Source organism: Lycorma delicatula, chromosome 3 (assembly GCF_047948215.1).
Source record: "Lycorma delicatula isolate Av1 chromosome 3, ASM4794821v1, whole genome shotgun sequence".
NCBI classification, from domain to species: Eukaryota; Metazoa; Arthropoda; class Insecta; order Hemiptera; family Fulgoridae; genus Lycorma; species Lycorma delicatula.
Window position 1 is genome coordinate 134,171,883 of NC_134457.1, and position 16,248 is coordinate 134,188,130.

The window sequence follows — 16,248 nt, forward strand, 5'->3', positions numbered from 1 at the left end:
TTATTTTATTTTATTTGTTAAATCTGTGTGTTATAAGGTTTTTAAGCTTGTTTAAATATTTCATTATTGTAAGTTTTAGTAATGTTTTCAATGATATCATTAGTATCATATCATTTTGTATCTTATTATTTATTGGTTGTAAGGCAGTTATTTTGTTTTTTGATAGTTGATTTCTTATAAATATTATTAATTAAAGTATTATCATATCTATTTTCAACTGCTATTTGTTTTATGGTGTTTATTTCATTATTTAATTTTTTGTTGTTATTATGTGTGTATTTGTTTGCTGTATTAATCATATTTGTATAAGTGTTAATTTTATGAGACCAAGGGTGATTTAATTTTTTATAAATTGTTATATAATTAGATTTAGGTTTTCAATATACTGCTGATGTTTCAGTTTGGTTGTCCTTGTTCATTTCGATATTGAAATCTAAGTAATTTAACATTCTGTTATTTTCTATTTCAGATGTGAATTTAAAATTTTTATTACAAGAATTTAATTTAGTATTATTAAATGTCATTGTTTATATATAATGAGAATATCATCAAAATTTTGTGTCCGTTTTAAAATTTTATGTATGAGTAATGCCATGTACTAATTTCCTCTCAAAATTCTGTAAATATATTTCTGACGCAATTACTGATAGTGTAAATTTCATAGTTAAGGTATTTTTATATTTAAAATATTTGATATTAAATTCAAAATAGTTTTACTGACCTATATTTCTTATAATAGTGATGAAACCTTTAATAGATTATGGATCTTCTGGGTTACTTTTTAATTTATTTTTTATTATTTTTATGCTATGGGCTGTAGGTATGCTAGGAAACATGGTAGTTGTCTCATAACTAACTATTCTAGTGTCTTTACTTACATTTAAGGTATTTAATGTATTTACTAATTTGTAACCATTTTTTATATTAAATGTGTAAGGTAAATTCATTTTATTCCTAAGAATTTTATCCATTATTTTGGATTTAGCAGGGGACAGATTTAAAATTGATTAAAGGTTGCATTGGGTTGTTTAATTTGTGAATTTTTGGTAGTCCAGTTAATCTAGGGATAACCCACCGGATTGGTCTAGTGGTGAACATGTCTTCCCAAGTCAGCTGATTTGGAAGTTTGGAGTTCCAGCGTTCAAGTCCTAGTAGTTACTTTTATACGAATCTGAATACTAGATTGTGGATACCAGTGTTCTTTGGTGGTTGGGTTTAAATTAACCACACATCTTAGGAATAGTCAAACTCAGAATGTATAAGACTACACTTCATTTACACTCATTCATATCATCCTCATTCATCCTCTGAAGTAATACCTGAACATTAATTTTCAGAAGCTAAACAGGAAAAAAGGAAGTAATCTAAGGGTAATCTGTTCAAAAGGATATAATCTAGAATATTTTAAGTTTTTATTATTATTATAATTAATAATTAATCTGGATTTTTTTATTAAACTTTTTGTTACTTTTAAAAATTTGTTAGTTGGGTCATTAATTTCCTCAAATTTATTATCAACAATGAGTTGTTTCATTAAGTTATATTTTTCAACTGTCACTACAAGTGGTGTATTTGTTTTATCTAATTTTACTATTAGCAAATTGTTAGTATTTAATTTTTTTCTTAAAAGGTAAATTATTTGTTTATTAATAAATAATGTATTTGTAAATTTTGTATTTTTAATTTTTTGGGTATTGTAACTGATAATATTATGTAAAATATAGATGTAACCGTAATTGTAACTTATCTGTAGGATTCTTTCTGTTGGAACGTATTTCAGAATCTAGAAAAATGTTCTTAATAATATTAATTTTATTATCAAATTTAAATGCATTATTGATGCATTAATAAATTAAATGTATAGTGCATTTTTATCATTTAACAAAAATATTTATTAAGTTAAATTTTTTTTTGAGATGACTAGCATCGACTGCTTTGGCCATTTTGCCCAATGAGAATGGAGATTTGTAGCATATGAAAAATGCCATGCCTGACTGGAATTCGAATCTAGGACGACTCCGCCAAGGGGATTGGCAAAAAAATTATTTTGTGTTATCTGAATTTTCTTGAGACTGTATAAAATTAGGTTTAAATTTGTTTGAAGTATTATTATTATTAACGTATTGAATCTGATAAAATATTTCTGAATCATAATTATTTGTATTTTTATTGTTAATTTTGATTAGATTATAAATTTTAGTTCATGAGTCTTTTTTAGGCTATATTTACGAGGGTTTTTTTTTCAAGGTCCAATCGGTCACGAAATTAAAACCACAGTGAAAATAAAAAATTTTTTATTTGTAACAAGTGCTTACATAGTTACGTTATTTTTCTACATAGATGCTACTCCGATTTAGACATTTGTCGTAGCGTGGTACCAACTTTCCAATACCCTCGTCATAGAACGGAGCCATCCGTGTTTTCAGCCATGTTTCTATGCTGGTCTGCAGTTCGATGTCTGAGCCAAAATGTTGTCCTCCTAGCCAGCATTTCATGTGAGCAAAGAGGTGAAAATCGGATGGAGCCAAGTCTGGACTGTATAGTGGGTGATCAAACACTTCCCAACGAAAACGCTGCAGAAGCTTCTTTGTTACAGCTGCAGTGTGCGGCCGAGCATTGTCATGAAGAAAGACAATGCCTGATGACAACATTCCTCTCCGGTTATTCTGAATTGCCCTTCGTAGACATTGAAGAGTCACGCAGTATGAGGCTACAGTGATGGTCGTACCACATTCCATGAATTCCACCAAGAGAACTTCATTCCGGTCCCAGAACACAGTAGCCATACACTTTCTGTTGGAGAAGGTTCGCTTGAACTTCTTTGGTTTACTGGGAGAATGAGAATGCATCCACTGTTTGGATTGTTCTTTTGTTTCTTCAGTTTTGAAATGGACCCATGTCTTGTCCCCTGTGACAATTTTGTTCAAAAAATGTTCTCCTTCATTGTGGTAGCACTGAAGAAACGTTAGGGAGGTGTCCATTCCCATTGTTTTGTGATGGTTGGACAGCATCTTGGGAACCCATCTCACACGCAGTTTGCGGTACTGAAGTCTCTCACTCACAATGGTGTAGAGAGCTGACCTTGAAATTTCAGGAAACAAATAACAATACAGAAATTGTGAACCGACGATTTTCTCGAATTGCCTCATCCACTCGCCCAACGAGATCATCGGTTGACACTCGCTTCCTTCCCTGTCCGCCTGCATTATTAACATCTGTATGTCCTGCTTTGAAGTTCCTGCACCATTGTCGCACTTTGCTGTCACTCATTGAAGTTTCACTGTACACATTACTTATTCGTCAATGAATTTCAGCTGCATTACACCCCACAGCCTGAAGAAATCGAATTACTGCACGCACTTCACACTTGGCGGGAGATGCTATTGTTGTAGACATGTTTATGTGTTCAGAACTAAACAGAGTGACGCGGCGTGATTGAAGGCTGTAGTAGAGACGCTGCACAACACATATGCACAAAAGTTCATCCGATCTTTGTGCGGGTTTTTATTTCACAACCGATCGGACCTTGAAAAAAAATAACCTTCGTATGTTTTATATTAATTTTAATTAAATTTCTTACACAATCAAAAATGAGTGGTCCTAAGCTTTTTTGTAATTTTAAAAATGTATTACATAATTCAATTTTATTTTCCCATCTAGTGCTATATCAAAGCTGTTTAGAAAGGAAAGTATTGTAATCAGTCCAATTTGGGCATATGCTGTTTTCATCGGATCTTTACATTTTAACACCTAAGAAACCCAAAAAACCCAAAAACTGGATGGAAATTTTATGGATGTCATGTGTGTGTGCACTAGTTAGCTCTGATGTACAGCTGCTATTGTTGTTTGCTATGTTGTAATGTCACAGGTGAGTGAGAGAGTTAAATAGATGAATAGTATTTAGAGTGTAAAAAAATATTTAAATTGGCCACTAGTACCGCCACATCTGTGTGAATGAAATACGTTATGCACACACGCTTTAGTTAGAATCATTGAATTAAATAAACAAAAAGTATTTGTTTTAATAAAATTATAAATATTTTAAATTAAGTTGTATGTATAAGCCGTGCATCAGAAAAAGCTCTGTGATGGGAAAGTCATACAACTGTGTTGTCAGCTTTTTGAAAATTGTAGTTTAATATTTAAAATTCACCTTTGAAATGGATAACAATAGAATGTTAAATTATTTGATGTCATCGAAATGAACGAGTACAGCCAAATTTAAAAACCAATATGTAGAAACCTAGATCCAGTTATACGAGTTATAACAATTCATAAAAAATTAAATCACCCTTGGTCTCATAAAGTTAAAACTTATACAAGTATTATTAATAGTGCAATGAAATACATACATAATAACAAAGAAAAATTAAATAATGAAATAAACACTGTAAAACATATAGCAGTTGAAAATGGATATGATACTATGTTAATTAAAAATATTTATAAATAGCAGCTATCAAAATACAATAACTAATTTACAACCAATACATAATAGCACACAAAAGAATGAAACAGTATATACATAAAGTATTTATACACTAATAATATCACTGAAAGCATTTTTAAAACTTATAATAATGAAATATTTAAACAAGCTTAAAAACCTTATAACACACAGATTTAAAAAATAAAATAAAATAAACAATCTGTGTTGAATCTATAATTAAATTCAGTGATTGTGATTATATTTATATAGGAAAAACAAATAGATCCTTTAAAAGTAGATTTCTTGAACAGCGTAGAAATTACAAAAATAATAAATTAGGTTTATCTAATATCACAGACCATCTAATAAACAATAAATATTTTATTTCTGATATTAATACAAATTTAGAAATATCACTAATTAATAAAGATGACATAAAATTAAATATTTTAGAAAAATGTTACATACAGAGCGAGTCAAAAGTATGAAAACTCAACAACTTTAATATGGTTCCAGATAGAATACTGTAACTTTCAGGATAAAGTATCAGTCAACTACTGTACCTTTTGACGAGAAATACAATTTCAACCCCATTTTTGCAGGGGGTGGCTCAGTGCTTGTAACTCAAATATTTTAAATGGTAACACCTTTTGTGGGATGTCATTTTAAAGATCTCTTAAAGACGAGAAAAGTGGTGTAAATAAAAAGTTGGTACTATGTCTGTACTCAAAATAGCGGTGAGATAAATTTTGGATTTTGAAAATTACTAAATTAAATATTAAGTTCCAATAATAAAATTAAATTAAAAAAATTAAACTGAATTAAATTAAAATTTATTTTAAAAGTTAAATTTAAATTTAAAAAAATTAATTTTCTAGCATAAAAAATTGTTTTTGTTCCAATTTAATGAGTAAATAAATGAAAATATTATCATCTAATCGTGCTGATCAGTTGATCATTGATGGTCTCTTACCATTATTAAAAAAATGAAGCTTACTTCAGTACCAAAAACCGTCAAACGATTTGAAGAAACAGGAGCATTAATAATAGGGGAAAACCAGGGAGGTCTAAATCTGAAACAAATAATAACAAATCGTTAGAGATTATGCAAGAATTTATGGAGAATCTTCTTTCCTTGACTTGAACAGCAGCATGAAAAATAACATTAACCAAAATTCAGTGATTTGAATATTAAAAAGTGAAAATTTCAAACCCTTCAAAATTCATCTGGTGCAAGAACTTAATGAAGATGAATATGTTCAATGACTTGAGTTCTGCAAAGTTATGATGAACAATATTTGTGGAGATCCTAATTTATTAATCAATATAGTTTTTATTGATGAGACCACATTTTTTATAAATGGCAATGTAAATCGCCATAATTGTCGATACACTGGACTGATATTAATCCACACTGGTATCGTGAGGCATGTACACAGTATCCGGTTAAAATAAATATATGAGCAGGTATTGCTAGTAGACAATTGATACGGCCTATATTTATTAATGGAATTCTAAACACAATGAAATGTGAGGCTTTGCTTCTCAACAATATCATTACAAACATTCAAAACATTGTTGGTCCCAACTTCCAAAACATTTGGTTTCAAGAAGATGGTGCCTTGCCTCATTTCGGTCTTCAGGTACGTGAAGTTTTAAATGCATTTTTCCCTGGAAGATGGATTGGCCAAAGGGGTCAAGTAGAATGGCCAGTGAGATCACCCGATTTATCACCATTGGATTACTTTGTATGGGGGCCACTTAAAAGTATTGTTATCATAATAAGTCTCCAAAATATTGATGATTTACAAAATAAATTCGAGAATCAGCCCAAAATATCACTAGGAAATCATTGAATATTGCAGTATTATCCTTTTTCAATCGACTGGCACACTGTCAAACAACAGAAGGAGAACATTTTGAAAATTTATTAAACTGAAATGTAAGTAAATAAGTAAACATGCTTAATAAATAATTTTTTTAAATAAATTTATTTGATCAAATTTTATAAATTTATTTATTTGCGATAACAGTTCTGTAAATTATCAAAGTAATGTTTTTTGAAGTCCAAACTTTATCCTGTTGCCATTTTGGGTACAGACATTGTACCATCTTTTTATTTATACTATTTTTCTTTCTTAAAGAGATCTTTAATGATAATCACACAAAGGGTGTTACCATTTAAAATATTTGAGTTTGCTTTTCTAAACCTTCCCCCCAAGAAAGGTTTGAAATTTTATTTTTGTAAAAAGGTAAAGTAGTTGACTGATACCTTATCCTGAACATTAAAGAATTCTATCTGGAATGATTTTAAAGTTTTTGAGGGGTTTCTATACTTTTGACTCGCTGTTTATAAATACTAACAAAATTTCAATATGATAAACTATCAGACAGTGTTTGGAGGTGACGATCTTATAAAAACTGCAACAGATAGCAGGACTTGCATAAATTAATATGCAGTGTTCATTATTTTAGTATTTTTATTTAAAAATTTTTATTGGATGCGTGATCTGCGAAAGTACTTTAATGAAAAATTAAGGTAAGATATGTCTTACTTCAATATTCTGTTCTAGGTGTTTTTTTTTTGTTTTTTGATTTAATGGAATTTAAATACAATTTAACAGTTCAGAGGAATAATATGAATATTAAAAATATTAATTTCAGTAAACTAATACATATATCACAACAAACAAATTGTAGAAATAGCAAATAAAAATTTTCAACTCAACATACTTAAGTAATTAAAACAAATATACTAAATTTGAGAAAAACAAACTTAATATGATCAAATGTGCTGATCATACACTGTCTGGATTTAGTGCACAAAAGTAAGACACAATTTATTAAGAACAGTGCAACTGCTGAGCTACAAGGAAGGTAATGTATTAGTTTCATGCAGATCTTCTGTAAGCATGAAGACATGGTACAACTTTTTAAAACAGAAATCACTGGAATCTAAAAAAAATTGTTTTTGCGGTTCACAAGATAGAAGAACTGTATTGTATAGATAGAATTGTAAAAGAATTTAATATCATTGTAGTTTTTTCAGTTAATTAGTAAAAATTGTCTGTTCAAATTAAATTTTAGTGTTCCAAAGAATTGTTTTGAAGATAAAAAATAAAATTGAATATCTATTAAAATAAAATAGAATATTTAATTATCCATTACATTTATCATATATTATTTGGGTAAAAATTTTTATTACAGTAATCTGTAAAATGCCTTTGTTTCATTGCTAATCTATACATGTCCCTTTTATCACATCTTTAACCAGTGGGAGTTATTTTCGCATTCCAATGCCGCAATTATCAGTTGTCATTGTCATAAATTTTACTGTTAACTGTGTACGATGTTGTGTGATTTAGACCATTAAGACAAATCATTGGTTTAATTAAATTTTTTACCATTACCCTTGGACTTTCAAAGGTTGATGTTGAATTATTGTTCTGAAATAGACATCCTATTTGTTTGCACCTTTTGACAACTACTCTCAAATAATACAGTTAACTTTATCATTATCTGAAGTCATTTAGAATTATTTACTTTGTTTTTACATTTCCTTTTTTTCAGATTTTTTATTTTTATTATGTTATATAGTTTTGTTTTAATGAAGTGATATTTCACTTCAAAATTCACTTCCAAAACATTTCACCACAACGTTTGCTTTCAAGATAGAATTTCAGTTTTTTTTTTAGATATCAGTTCAGGTAATTGGTTTGATAATATTTAACATTCATTCTGTTGTATGCTGACCTCAACATATTAACTACATTCTACTTGTATATCCCTAATTATATGTTTAATGTTTTCCAATCTTTGTCTTTCTCTACAGTTTTCACCTTCTACAAATTTCTTCTTGATAATTTAATTAAGTCTGGTTATTTTTCTCTTCTATCTTAAAACATATTTTAAGATAGTGGATTTATAATTTTATTAATCCACCTAAATTTCAAAAAGTTCATATAATGCTACATTTTTAAAATTGTATTTTCTTTTCTTTCTGATTTTCCTATTTAATTATCCATGTTTCACTACCATAAAGAGCTATACTCATCATGAATAATTTTAAGAAAATCTTTCAATTTCCTTCATATTTTTTAGATACTATCACGTTTCTTTTTAATAATTAGAAAAAAGTAATATGCTGAAAGAAGATAGACTAATAAATGGTAAAAATAAATTGTTAGTAGCCATTGTTATAAGTTTTCTGAATTATGTATATAATGAAGTGTATATAGAAAAAGTAGTAATTTTTAATGAATAAACAATGGTACTATTTTTACTTATAGATAATATAAAAAGTAGAGTTAAATTCAAATAAAAAAACTTGCCAGCTTCCTCCAAACTTTCAATGCACTATTTTCAATGAAATACCGAGTGATTCAAAAAGAACTTTACAACTTTAAAAGTATATAAAAATTGATTGAGATAACTTACAGATTCAATTTGTCATCAAGTTTGTTACCCAACATTTACTTTGGTTCGATATGGCTTCCATTTGTATTGCGACTTATATTCCACTTGAAGTCGATTTTATTCCAAACTGTAGCCAGCAAGTCGGGCGTTACCTCTGCAGCTGCAGTGTTGATTCAAATTCTTAGCTCAACAAGATCAGCAGGCAAAGGTGGTAGTGAACCCAATCTAATGAAACCACACAAGAAAAAATCTTGTGGCTAAACAAGACACCATTTATGGTTGCCTCCTGGAAGAAGAATCAGCTGTACAGTCTGTTTGCTTAGGGCACAAAAACATTGACCTTAGGGCTGCCATGAATGTTCCTGAAAGTTTCGTGAGAGTTTTTGCTACCCCATATTCAGCAGTTATGGGTGTTCACCTTACGACTGATGTGAAACGTTAACTCATCACTAAAAATTACATTATCTAAAAATGTATTTTTATCTGCAGTTCTTTCCATCATTTTCACACAAAACTGCAGCTGAGCAACTTTGTTGTCAACTGTAATGTGTTGAATCACGGTTAGTTTGTATGCTTCAATTGCATTTGTTTATGTAATAAACAGGTGTCAAACAATCAGTGGAATGCCAGTCCCACATGATGCACCTCGAGTTGATTTCTTCAGACTACATGCATAGCTTTCTCTGAGTTGTTCCACAGCAGCCTTAGAGACTCAAGGACATCCTGGTGATTTTGTGTGTTTTACAAAACAACCTGTCTCAATGAAGGTTTAGTGCCAAGAGTAAATTGTATGCCTAGGAAGCTCCCTACCGTATGCTCTACAAAAATTACATTAAACTGCAGTTGCTGACTGCAAATTGTGAAACTAAAACACACAGCGAGCACATTCTGCACCAGTAAATGTATCCATTTTTAACAACATTGGTGACAGTGCTTGGTGGTTGAATTTAGTACTAGTGAACTAGTGAATCAAAACTTGATACATTTTGCTATGATATGAGACCTCAACTGAATCTGTAAGTTATCTAAATAAATTTTTATATGCTTTTAAAGTTGTGAATTCCTTTTTGAATCACCCAAGTACTATTATTGTAGCCTTCAATTGTAATGTGGGTTTATATACTAGAAAATTAAAAATTTGTGATCTATTTTGACTAAATTAAACATTTTTAATGATAAAAATAAATACTGAAGTTAATCAAAATTATAATTTTTCACTTTGTTAAATATAAAGATTAACGTTATCATTTGAAATTTCTTTTACAAAGTTAATTGTTAATGAGTAATTTAAATTTTTATCAATGATTTTACTTTTTTGTCTAGTCTGATAACTATTCTGCTGAAAACAAAATACTATGGCACATACAGGCTGGCTTGAAAAATATTTATTTGATGACTGTAGTAAAAAAATATGTTACTGTTTTAAAATACTGGACCCACAAAAGTTTGTCAAACCACTGAAAATGAATTACTTTTGAAAAGTACTACACTTATGTGTTTTTTTTTTTTTTTTTTTTTTTGTATTCAGTCATTTGACTGGTTTGATGCAGCTCTCCAAGATTCCCTATCTACTGCTAGTCGTTTCATTTCAGTATACCCTCTACATCCTACATCCCTAACAATATGTTTTACATATTCCAAACGTGGCCTGCCTACACAATTTTTCCCTTCTACCTGTCCTTCCAAAATTAAAGCGACTATTCCAGGATGCCTTAGTATGTGGCCTATAAGTCTGTCTCTTCTTTTAACTATATTTTTCCAAATGCTTCTTTCTTCATCTATTTGCCGCAATACCTCTTCATTTGTCACTTTATCCACCCATCTGATTTTTAACATTCTCCTATAGCACCACATTTCAAAAGCTTCTAACCTTTTCTTCTCAGATACTCCGATTGTCCAAGTTTCACTTCCATATAAAGCGACACTCCAAACATACACTTTCAAAAATCTTTTCCTGACATTTAATTTAATTTTTGATGTAAACAACTTATATTTCTTACTGAAGGCTCGTTTAGCTTGTGCTATTCGGCATTTTATATCGCTCCTGCTTCGTCTATCTTTAGTAATTCTACTTCCCAAATAACAAAATTCTTCTACCTCCATAATCTTTTCTCCTCCTATTTTCACATTCAGTGGTCCATCTTTGTTATTTCTACTACATTTCATTACTTTTGTTTTGTTCTTGTTTATTTTCATGCGATAGTTCTTGCGTAGGACTTCATCTATGCCGTTCATTGTTTCTTCTAAATCCTTTTTATTCTCGGCTAGAATTACTATATCATCAGCAAATCGTAGCATCTTTATCTTTTCACCTTGTACTGTTACTCCGAATCAAAATTGTTCTTTAACATCATTAACTGCTAGTTCCATGTAAAGATTAAAAAGTAACAGAGACAGGGAACACCCTTGTCGGACTCCCTTTCCGACATGTTCTTCAATTGCTACTGTTGCTGTTTGGTTCCTGTACATGTTAGCAATTGTTCTTCTATCTCTGTATTTGAACCCTAATTTTTTTTAAATGCTGAACATTTTATTCCAGTCTACGTTATCGAATGCCTTTTCTAGGTCTATAAACGCCAAGTATGTTGGTTTGTTTTTTTTTAATCTTCCTTCTACTATTAATCTGAGTCCTAAAATTGCTTCCCTTGTCCCTATACTTTTCCTGAAACCAAATTGGTCTTCTCCTAACACTTCCTCCACTCTCCTCTCAATTATTCGGTATAGAATTCTAGTTAAGATTATTTTGATGCATGACTAGTTAAACTAATTGTTCTGTATTCTTCACATTTATCTGCCCCTGCTTTCTTTGATATCATTATTATAACACTTTTTTTGAAGTCTGACGGAAATTCCCCTTTTTCATAAATATTACACACCAGTTTGTATAATCTATCAATCGCTTCCTCACCTGCACTGTGCAGTAATTCTACAGGTATTCCGTCTATTCCAGGAGCCTTTCTGCCATTTAAATCTTTTAATGCTCTCTTAAATTCAGATCTCAGTATTGTTTCTCCCATTTCATCCTCCTCAACTTCCTCTTCTTCCTCTATAAAACCATTTTCTAATTCATTTCCTCTGTATAACTCTTCAATATATTCCACCCATCTATCGACTTTACCTTTCGTATTATATATAGGTGTACCATCTTTGTTTAACACATTATTAGATTTTAATTTATGTACCCCAAAATTTTCCTTAACTTTCCTGTATGCTCTGTCTATTTTACCAATGTTCATTTCTCTTTCCACTTCTAAACACTTTTCCTTAATCCACTCTTCTTTCGCCAGTTTGCACTTCCTGTTTATAGCATTTCTTAATTGCCGATAGTTCCTTTTACTTTCTTCATCACTAGCATTCTTATATTTTCTACGTTCATCCATCAGCTGCAATATATCGTCTGAAACCCAAGGTTTTCTACCAGTTCTCTTTATTCCGCCTAAGTTTGCTTCTGCTGATTTAAGAATTTCCTTTTTAACATTCTCCCATTCTTCTTCTACATTTTCTACCTTATCTTTTTTACTCAGACCTCTTGCGATGTCCTCCTCAAAAATCTTCTTTACCTCCTCTTCCTCAAGCTTCTCTAAATTCCACCGATTCATCTGACATCTTTTCTTCAGGTTTTTAAACCCCAATCTACATTTCATTATCACCAAATTATGGTCGCTATCAATGTCTGCTCCAAGGTAAGTTTTGCAGTCCACGAGTTGATTTCTAAATCTTTGCTTAACCATGATATAATCTATCTGATACCTTGCAGTATCGCCTGGATTTTTCCAAGTGTATATTCTTCTATTATGATTTTTAAAGTGGGTGTTGGCAATTACTAAATTATACTTCGTGCAAAACTCTATAAGTCGGTCCCCTCTTTCATTCCTTTTGCCCAGCCCGTATTCACCCACTATATTTCCTTCCTTGCCTTTTCCAATGCTTGCATTCCAATCTCCAACTATTATTAAATTTTCATCTCCTTTTACGTGTTTAATTGCTTCATCAATCTCTTCGTATACACATTCTACCTCATCATCATCATGGGCGCTTGTAGGCATATAGACGTTAACAATCGTTGTCGGTTTAGGTTTTGATTTTATCCTTATTACAATGACTCTATCGCTACGCATCTTGAAATACTCCACTCTCCTCCCTATCTTCTTGTTCATCACGAACCCTACTCCTGCCTGCCCATTATTTGACGCTGAGTTAATTACTCTAAAGTCACCCGACCAAAAGTCGCCTTCCTCTTCCCACCGAAGCTCACTAATTCCTACTATATCCATGTTTAACCTATCCATTTCCCTTTTTAAATTCTCTAGCCTACCAACCTTTTTTAAGCTTCTAACATTCCACGCTCCGACTCGTAGAATGTTATTTTTTAATTTTCTGGTGACCCCTTCCTTAGTAGTCCCCACCCGGAGATCCGAACGGGGGACTATTTTACCTCCGGAATATTTTACCAAGGAAGGCGCCTCCATTATTGCTTTTGAAAATGCAGAGAGCCACATTTTCTTGGAAAAAAAAAGACAGCTGTAGTTTTCCATTGCTTTCAGCTGCGCAGTACTCAGAGGACTGAGTGATGTTGATTTGGCCGTTTAAGTCATTGTGACTCACGCCCCTATCAACTACTGAAAGAGCTGCTGCCCTCTTTCAGGAATCATTCCTTAGTCTGGCTCTCAACAGATACCTCTCCGATATGGTTGCACCTTCGGTCCAGCTGCTCTGTATCCCTGAGCACTCAAGCCCCCTACCAACGGCAAGGTCTCATGATTCATAGAGGAGGACACTTATGTATACAGTATTATTTCAATCAGTGATATCGCATTATTGATTAAGAATTATCATTCAGTTATATCAGTCATTTCTACATTTCCCTCTATCTTGTAAATTGACTTTTCCATACTTTAAGCACTATCTTGTTGAGTTGTTTTACATGCTCAAGGTCTTGTTTGTTTCCTCTTTAAATTAAATTTCATAGTACTCTGTTTATAAAGTTATGATTTCTTACTACAGTGTCCTCAGTAATATTTATTATGTATTCCATCTATTGATAGCTATGACTTGATCAACTTATTCCACATATTTTTGTCAATTTTCTAAACAGCTATTTTAATAGCCAAGCAGTAGTCACAGTTTTTATATACATAATTCAATTTTTTTATTTTAAAGCATTTTTATTAAAATGTAATCAACTTACGCATTAGTTTCTTACCAAGCAGGCAGTCTCTGTGCGAGTCACTTTCATTTTATATTTAAAATAAATTTTACTGCTAGTGGTTAGGTAAGATGAATTTTCACTTGATATATGTTGAAGATACTTGAAATATTAATTACTGTATGTATAAGGTTGATAAAGTATAAGTTTTATATGAGGTTAAATCTTCTTATACCTTATATTTACTGAAATGCTCTACTTAAAATAGAATAGTATTTGTTGTAAGTGTAAATATGATATATTAATAAATACAATTAATAATAGTATAATATATATAAATAAATATCTGATTTAATGTTAAATAGAAATTAAATATGCTAAATATAATAAAAAGTAAAAATCTTATGGCATTTTAGACATCATAAATTGTTTAAATTGGCTAAAGTGAAAATTTGGCCTAAAAAAAAAATTAAAATCAACAAACAATTTAAATTTGTGTTTAGTCATAAATTATAAATGTTAACTTATATTTTAAATCATTCTGAATGACTAATATATTTCTCTGTCATACGAAAAGCATCTTGGAAACTGAAGGCCGTGTAATTAGTTAAAATACCATCAGCCAAAGCCATATTTAACGAACCCATTTCCATAAATCTCCAAAGTTAATATTTACCATGTTCCAATAAGTGTCTGGGCAATCTGTACCAATTTTTGATGTATTTCAAAAGTTCATAAAACGTTTTTATAAGTTATTAAGGTAATTAATTTTTTATTTTATATTTTTCAGGATCAGTCAAAGTGTATATAGATAGTCTTGTTATTGAATTAAAAAGCGCAAAATTCATTTAAAAAGTATTGATAAACTGTAATTTCATGTTTTCAATGTAAAATAAATGTAATCTTATAATTAATTTCAATAATGAACAAAACATTTGACATTTAGTCAAAATATTTCCTTAAAACACAATAAAACATGATTGTATTTTACTAAAATACAGCTTATGTGTGATAGATTTTAAAACAAAAATCAAATTAATAATTTTGCAGTATAATTGCTACAATGTTATTGCAGTGTTAGTTACCTTTGTAAGAGAATTTAAGAATATGGAAAATGCACTTAAAAATCTTCCAAGGGATTACCAGATCAAAAAAATAAAAAAATAAATAAATTTGGAAGTAGAAGTAAAAAGAAAAATGTTGTGGAAAAATCCTGTTTTTGCATGATATTCAGCATTATTATTTTCACACCAGATACTGACTGAACTGCCACTATTTAGAAATAAATTAATGTTTTGATTACTGTTCATCAAAACCTTTACAAATATTTTTATTCAGTTCAGAACTATCAAATGATGGCTTTACTGAATGCCAATAAACAACATATGAGAATATCAATGAATTTCGTTATTTTTTCCATGCAGAAAAACTAAAGAAAATATGTATAGTGTTGTTTAATGTGACAGAATTCATTTTATTTCTGATTATTTTTATTAACAAAGTAATCTAAGAATTGTTTAAAAATCACAGAAACCATAATAATTTAACTATATTAAATGAATGAAGGTGAAGATGTGTACGCCTTTAGCTTCACAGAATTCTGGCATGCAAAAGTTATAGAAAGATATGAAAGAAAAATTTAACTACTAGGTCCTGTCATTACAGTCTTGGCATGGTAAGTCTTAAGAAAACTAGGGGAGGTTGCAGTTTAATGCGTGCTGTTTTTGTTCTGCATTGGCTAAAGATGATAGAAGTTGATGTGACTTAAATTATCAAAACAAGTTAGATTCATTATAAAAAACACTTCTCAAATTATATAATATATTGCTTGATATCCTGCCATTATTTACTATTGTGAAACAGGTGTACCATGATATCCTTTAATGTTAATCATGTTAAAGTTGAACATGTATTTATTAGAAATGACAATTATTAACATAACATGGCTGACTAGTAGTTGTGTAAGCAGAAGTCTTCACAGTTAAAATCATCTAGGTAGAGTATATTAGTCAAACTAAAAGAAAATAATTTGATGTTTCTTAAATTTATCTGAGGTTAAAAAGTGCTTTAAATTTACAAATTATAAAAGCATAAGAATGTACTTCAACTTTAATTTCCATTTATGGAATATATATATATATATATATATATATATATATATATATATATATATATATATGGTCAATTATTATTAATCTCAGCCTTGCGTGGGAAAAACATACACATCTTTTCTTATGAATTGTATTGTAACAATCAC

General features: G+C 30.1%; 1 protein-coding gene across 2 annotated transcripts in view; it reads left to right on the plus strand.

The window, feature by feature from the left end:
- Positions 1-16,248, plus strand: part of LOC142322027 (scm-like with four MBT domains protein 2) — a 108,717-nt gene that overhangs the window by 18,773 nt on the left and 73,696 nt on the right. The gene's annotated exons all lie outside the window — the stretch shown is intronic.